The sequence below is a fragment of the Helianthus annuus genome, chromosome 13, assembly GCF_002127325.2.
Source record: "Helianthus annuus cultivar XRQ/B chromosome 13, HanXRQr2.0-SUNRISE, whole genome shotgun sequence".
Classification (NCBI taxonomy): Eukaryota; Viridiplantae; Streptophyta; class Magnoliopsida; order Asterales; family Asteraceae; genus Helianthus; species Helianthus annuus.
In genome coordinates this window covers 130491955-130499864 of record NC_035445.2, presented here as the reverse complement: position 1 = coordinate 130499864, position 7910 = coordinate 130491955, and the positions used below count along the sequence as shown (strand labels likewise).

Sequence of the window (7910 nt, the reverse complement as noted above, 5' to 3'; positions counted from 1 at the left end):
TTTTTTACTAAAATAGACTTTAATAAGATAATAATATAACAAATATAAAAAAAATTCTGAAACTTGAAATCGCAGAAAACACAAAGAATCTATAAAACAATTTACACAAACAAAACATTGATTTCACACTTTTTGTTACGAAAAAATATTTGAAACCGGAAAACCAATGTAACGTCCCCTTATTTATTATAAATGCTTTTTAGACGAAGTTAACCATGATTATCTATGGAATTTCAGTATATTTTAAAAAAGGAGAATTGATTGCAAAAGTGGTTGTTTGAGATCTGTAATACATGAAAATATTTGAATTACTTTTTTATTAGGTATAGAAAATAAAATATAGTTTAACAAAAATTTAATCATCAATAATTTTTACAATAATTTTATTGGGTAATCATTTATTAAAATAAAATTATATCTAGTTGTAATGACTATTTTTTTTTAAATTTATGTCAACTTGGATTGTATTTTTAATACCAATTAAATATTTATACTGATCAATTAGTTATAAAAATTTAATCTATCATATTTCTAACCAAAAACACTTTCGGAAGCTAATAATATAACAAATGAAGAAAAACTTTTTTTTTGAAACTTGAAACTTAAATAAATCCAAAGAATCAGTAAAATAATTATTTCAAACTTTTTGTCAAAAAAAAAATATTTGAAACTGAAAAACTAAGATAATGTCCCTTTTTTTAGTATAAATATTTTTTAACCAAAGTTAACCATATTTATATATCGAGTTTCAGTAGGTTTGGAAAAAAAATGAGAATTGCTTGCAAAAATAGTTGGGTGATATATATAAGAAATAAGATCCGATATTTAGGCTTAATTTTCTTTTTACAATACGTGAATACCAAAGATTTCCCTCTAATTTCTCAATCATATAGAACAGGCATGTTGCATGACACATAAAAAAACCTTATTTATTAGTAGTATAGATACTATATTGTTGTATTATATTATTTCTCATCATATATAGTATATAAATTATATTTTATTATATCATATTACACAATGTTGAGTACTAAGACCAAATCTTGTGACAATGTTGAGTATTAAGGCCAAACCTTGCTAACTTTTTATGTTAAGTCTTACTAAAATGCGGTTTAATTTTATTTTAACGGTAGATCAACTGGATTTCCAGCTTACTACAAAGGGCCAGCATATGCTGTTTAAACCCTTCACCCCAAGTTCGAATCCCTCCTAGAGGTGTTCTCTCATATTTACATAATTTTGCACTTATTAGGAATCGAACCTGAGACCTCCACAGGAGGAAAACACTTAGTGGAAAAACCCCTGACCAGACCAACTGGTTTATACCATATTGGCAAAAAATGCCGTTTAATAACTAGAGAGTCTATTTTTTAGTTAACTATATTTGACTAAAATAATTTAAAGTAATATTTTCTGTTTTATTTATATTTTTTATAAAATTATATAGATTTGAAGTTTATTATTTATAAAATGATTATTATTTATAACTGTATTCTCTCACGAGTTTTAACACTACATCCAAACGCTCCTTCTCATATGGACGACGGGCTTCTTGAAAGTCTTTCCATCTGGTATATAACTTGGCAATCAATATCAAATACGACTTAAAAAACAAGTCAAAGTTACTGAAAAATAAATCTATTGTTACAACTTTTTCAAAAAAAGTAGCAACAAAAACATGTCAGATTACCGCTTCTAGCAACAAATTACTTGTTCGGCCAGTAGTAAGTTGTTTTTGTGATTTTTTATTAAATTAGCTGATGTTGCATCATAGTTTTTTTTTTTAATTGTACTTTGTATACGTTGTAGTTTTAGAAAAAGGTAAGTATCAGGTGTTAAAACTAAGACAATAACTCTTCATTAGTAAAAGATTTATGAATCAATTAAAACTAATAAAGAGAATGTTAACAATAACAATGAAGCAAATAATCATTTTATTTACATAAAAATATAATTTTATAAATAATGAACTTTAAATCCATATAATTTTATAAAAAAAACATAAATAAAACAGAAAACATTACTGTAAATTATTTTAGTCAAATATAATTAACTAAAAAATAGACTCTCTAGTTATTAAAGAGCATTTTAGTCATTTAGTAACACTACGTCAAAAAAGGCTTACGGCCACACAAAAAATGTGTGACCATACGCCTTTCGCCACACTTTTTTTTTTCCAGCTCAAGTGTGACCAAAGGTCAAGTCATCGTAGGTATCATACAGCCACATTCACGTTTAGTGGCCGTAGCAACCTAAAAGTATGGCTATAGGGTACCAAATATCTTGCTGCAATTAGACATTTTGTACAATAAGTGTGGCTATAGAGTAGCAACAACCACATGAATTTATTGTAAGTGTGTCCGTTTCTATTATATAGTCACTTAAAAGTTTGATTTAGCCACATCAATTAAAAAAATGTGGCAAAAAAAGTTGTTGTAATCAAGCATTCCGTCCATTAAGTGTGACTAAATGGTAGCAACGGCCACATGAAGTTACTGTAAGTGTGGCTATTTTATTATTTAGTCAAATGAGTTTACTGTAAGTGTGGCTAAAAACTATTTCTAGACACACAAAACAACTTTGTAATTTTAAATGTGACTATTGTCTAACCTTTAGTTACATATAAAGTTTTGTAATTTTAAATGTGGCTATTGTTTAACCTTTGGTCACACATTCTTTTTTTTTTTTCACATGACGCTAGTTATCATTCCGTCACACAAGAAAAAAAAGTGACGATAGTGTGGCTAATATTTATGTAAAGCCACATAAAGTTGTGTTTTTAAGTGTGGCTAATGGCTACCCTTTGGTCACATATAATTTACTTTTCTCATGGCGTTTGCTATCATTCCATCACATAGAAAAATAATGTAACGCTAATGATTATGTAAAGCGACATGAAACTTTATAATTTAAGTGTGGCTACCATCTAACATTTGGTCACACATATTCATTTTGTCTATTACATATGCTAATATTCCGTCATATAAAAAAACAAAATAAGGATGGCGTGGCTAAAAGATATGTAAAGCCACATGAATTTTTTTTTATGTGTGGCTATTGTGTAACCTTTGGTCACACAGTATTTTTTTACCTATGACGTTTGCTAATATTTCGTCATACCAAAATAAACAAAATGATAATGGTGTGACTAATGACTATGTAAAGCCACATGAAGTTTTGTAATTTTAAGTGTGGCTGTTGTCTAATCTTTAGCCACACGTAATATTATTTTCCCGTGACGTTTGGTATCATTGCATCACACAAACAAAAAACAAAATGACGATGGTGTGACTAATGGTTATATATAGCCACATGACCATTAGTAATTTGAAGTGTGACTATTGTTTAAGCTTTGGTTACACATGTATTGTGGTTCTATGTGGCCATTTTCGTGTAATTAACCATTTTTGTTAAATAAAAACAGTTGTAAACATGAGAAAAACCTAAAACCAAATGATATTAACAATAATAAACCAAAATTCATACATAAGTTTTCAACTTAAGACTAATAACAAACATATGATAAATCTATCTACAAAAGTTGAAAAGAGAAATGACAACACACATAAACTAAAACTATTTATAGATTGTTTTCTTCATGTCTATGAACTCACTGCTTTTTGACTTGAAAGTGCTGCAAAAACTATGATCAAATAATAGAGCATGGCATGCCTTCAACACTTTTTTATCAACTTCCTATTGCGTTAAAGTTCTTTGTGATTGGTAAATTTTCATCGTAAGTGCATCTTGGAAAATCCAGATTTCTCACCACGCGTGGTCCTACCGGCAACTTGTTCGCCTTTGGACGAATATCCTGCAACAACTGATTTGTTTTAGTTTTCGATCTAATGATAGGTTTCGGTTAAGGATAAGACGTGAGTCAAGTACCTAATCAAGGATAGCATGTGAAATATTTTATTAGCTCATTTCTAGATTGTTTTTAGGTGGTTTTTAGGAAGCCTGGACTTTAGTCGAAACAGGTTCTGTTAGTATGCTATCTAACCAAATCAAATCCACAACTAAAACAAGTTTTTATTTTCTCTTTCTTATTAAAAAAGAAGATAAAGATTAACATGAAAAATTAACCAACATTGTTACAAAAAGATGTGTCTGGTGCATCTCCTTTGTTTTCATCATTTGTACTAGAGTTTGTTAATAAAGATGAAGCATTATAGTTATAAGTAGCATCTACAACTGCACCTTTGGGGTTTGTCTGATTCGATGTCTCATTGACAACTAATAAAGAGGATGGATTAAGCCTGGTTACCTTTGTTGGAACCGTGCTGTTGTGGTTTGATTCAGTCCAACAACATAGTGACCATCAAGATACGACATTATCCACTCAATGGCTTTTAAACTTCAGCAGCTCAAAGTGCGCCTGCATTCACTAGTAGAAAATAAATCAAGCTACATTTTATTGATAGACTAATATAGGTCTGAATATATTAGATTTAAATTATCTCAAAATAAAAAAATTTCAAAGCATGCAAGTTGTCAAAATACATGGATACCTAGAACTACAAGGCGTCTTGCTTAAATTCACATCAAAGCTTTCAACTTCATTTCAGATTCTATCTTATGCTTGATCTTCACTTTCACTTTTGATTTCGCAAGCAATGTGGCGTAACCAGCCATGAATCAGGTCATGAAAATTAAGAAGAGTTAATATGGAAAATGTGAAATTTCACGATTCAAGTCTTTTTTTTTTTAATTTCTTGAAAGAAAAATAGAAACTTTTTTAGTTACCGTTAAGACATAACCAACCATGCATCAGCTCATCATGAGCAAGAATGGATCAAGTTAGCGGCAACCTGCAGCATTTAATCACCAAAAAGGCTTTAAATTAATTTCCCACATGTCATTTGTGCAAGTTAATGAATTTAAGTCAAAACATATCCCATGGTCTAAAAGCTCAAGAAAAATAAAACACTCACAATGCACAAGAATACCTGGTTGGAAGTGGAGCGACTATTGATTTGTTTATTTTGTTGATTAAAGCTTGCATATCCTGCTCAGAAATTTCATTTCAAAGTAAACAATTAGTTCATTTAAGCTGATAAAAACTAAAAAAACCAACCATCTGCAAATGGTGGAAGGGATGGTATAACATGATGTATGCCATTGCTCCTATAACAATTGCAACAATGCCATTTCCATAATCTTTTATGATAATTGCAAAATTCTCGTGTCTTTAATTGTTCTAACTTCTAAAGAATGTCGGGCGTGGTACCCAGTTTTGACCCATGCTGAAATAAGTTGTTCTTAACGATGATAAAGTTACTTGCTTGTCGACTTTTTGGTTAAATTCTTATTGTACGGGAACCAATCATATTCTAGTGTTATGCACAACTGAAATTTATAAAGTATAAATGTATAATAGTAATCCTCTTTGTTATGGGAATCAAAGCTGGCATGTTCAATCCCCAAGGAACAAAACGTTTATGAGTACACAAGCTGCGAACCAGTTGTTCATTTTTGTTAGAATAGCCATTAGTACAAGGATGTTTTAAAGACGTCTTGAGAACAGTTTCTCTTTCACTAACAGAAAGAGCTCGCGGAAGTAGCGACTGCCTTTTCACAACAAGGAGGTTTGCTTTCGTGTTTGTGTTCTGTCAAAAGTTAAATCAACAAACACACATGCCCTTTTTGTTTTCATTTGGTCCATTTACATGCCTAATGGTTTTTATGATAATCCTAGCCTCTTCCAAAAGCAAATTATGATCAATACCAGGCAATAAACATGACACATATAACTAAAATAAAATATTCTGGTCAATTTTCAGCTAAAATACACACAAATTCCTGTCAATTCTATCAAATTGCATCGAAATTATGTAACCACAATTGCTAAAATAAATAACTAATTGTATCCCCTTAAACTATAGAGCAACATTGTACCTCAAAAGAGCATTACGTTCTGCGAGTTTTGCTCACACACAACAGCTAGAAGGTCGTGCGATGTCGTTTTCGTTGCAGTACTCATCACTGTCAGATCTCCAAAAGCTATCATCTCCGTCTTCATATTCTTCGCACGTGAAATCATCGTCGAAGTCGCTAGTATTGGAGATTGATAGAACTTCTACATCATCTTCCAACATAAACCAAGGGTTTCAGAATTAGCACTATTCTGCGCCGGAGTCGCTGGTATCGGAGTTGATAGAACTTCTACATCTTCTTCCTCCGTAAACCTATGTGGTTGCAGATGAGGCATGGAGCAGAGGGATGAGGGAATTGAAAATTTGGGTGTATATTAGGGTTAACTGTATTGTCACATAAAGTAATTAAAGTGTGATAATAGACTACTTATCTTCACGGTTTTTTTTTTTTTTTTTTTTTTTTTTTGCCATAACAAGTGATAACTTGAGTGAATTGCAAGTTTTGTCCTTTATCTTTATATCCATTTGCAGGCGTTGTCCTTTATGTTTAAAATTGACGAGTTTTGTACTTATTGTTTCAAAATCTTGCATGTTATGTCCTTTAAGCCTAACCCTGTTAATTTTAACAGTTAAATGAAGCGTAAATTGGTCTTTTTACTTATTTATTTAAAAAATCATTTTAATAATTGAAGCAAAATGAATTATGTACAATAATAATAATAATAATAATAATAATAATAATAATAATAATAATAATATTATTATTATTAAATTAGTCTCTGTATCTCTCTCCCTAAATCACTCACTTTCTCATTCTCTAGGGCAAACTCCCACCCACACCTCCCACCTCCCACAACCCACTCCCACCCTTACCAAGTTACCACCTCTTCCAAGATCCATCAACAGACTCATCACTCCCACCTGTAACCGTTGTGATTTCCACTCGCCACCATCACCGCCACCATGGATCCCGTTGCTGACCTCGACGGTCAAGACGGGGTGGTTTCTAGACTCACAACGGTGGAGACGGTGAAGCTCCGGTGAACAAATCTTGCTCTGCATATACTATATCTATGAAGATCGGCCCTTAGTTATTGTTGTCAGAACCCAGATGAAGAAGATTCAAGAACGTAAAGAAATGTCACATTTTTTCACAATTTTAAAGAACAATCGGTCTTGATTCTTACACCCTCTTACACGGATTGTGGTTTTTTTATGGTGGATATAGGTGGTGAAAGGAGATTTTCTTTTTGCTACAATGAAGATTGGCCCAATTTTTTTGTTTTTATGAGCTGATATGTTGTTGATTTGGAATATCATTTTGGTTTTTATGGTGAAACAGGTGGTGGTGGAAGGATAAATTAGTGTAGTTCCTCAATGTGAAAAGGGATTGATGATGATTATTGTGATGGGATGAGAATTTGGGTGATAATAATGAGTGTAAAAAGGTCTGGAATTTGTAATGAATAATTTTTGAGTGCTTGGTGGAGCTGGGTGGGATGGTGGTGGTGGCAAATGGTGGCGGTGGTGGGCTGACGAGAGAGAGAGAGAGGTGGAGAGGGAGACTAATTTATTATTATTATTATTATTATTATTATTATTATTATTATTATTTTACATAATTCATTTTGCTTCAATTATTAAAATGATTTTTTAAATAAATAAGTAAAAAGACCAATTTACCCTTCATTTAACTGTTAAAATTAACAGGGTTATGCTTAAAGGACATAACGTGCAAGATTTTGAAACAATAAGTAAAAAACTCGTCAATTTTAAACATAAAGGACAACGGCTGCAAATGGATATAAAGATAAAGGACAAAACTTGCAATTCACTCTGATAACTTTTAGTCATACATAAATACTTACAAGTGACTAATAAACAAAATTTTTGGTCACATAAATTCGTAAGTGGCCGTATGTATTATCTTTTAGTCACAATATTAAAAACCTACTATGACAGTTAGTAACATATGGCCACACTTTTTTACTATGGCTAGTGATTGTCACATTTTTTTATTGAAAGTGTGGCTAA

The 7910-nt window shown here is 31.3% G+C and overlaps 1 long non-coding RNA gene across 3 annotated transcripts; it reads right to left on the bottom strand.

Moving 5' to 3' along the window:
- Positions 1–3508: 3508 nt before the first annotated feature.
- LOC110903264 lies at positions 3509–6261 on the bottom strand. 3 transcript variants are annotated; one of them, XR_002571796.2, is made up of 6 exons: positions 5899–6261; positions 4935–5008; positions 4747–4811; positions 4512–4598; positions 4268–4387; positions 3509–3814 (listed from the first exon to the last, which is right to left on the bottom strand). It is a non-coding gene; the product is annotated as an uncharacterized LOC110903264 (long non-coding RNA). The 3 variants fall into 3 exon arrangements; XR_002571799.2 differs by having other exon boundaries at positions 4950–5008; XR_004877705.1 differs by having other exon boundaries at positions 4268–4378; positions 4950–5008.
- Positions 6262–7910: the final 1649 nt, after the last annotated feature.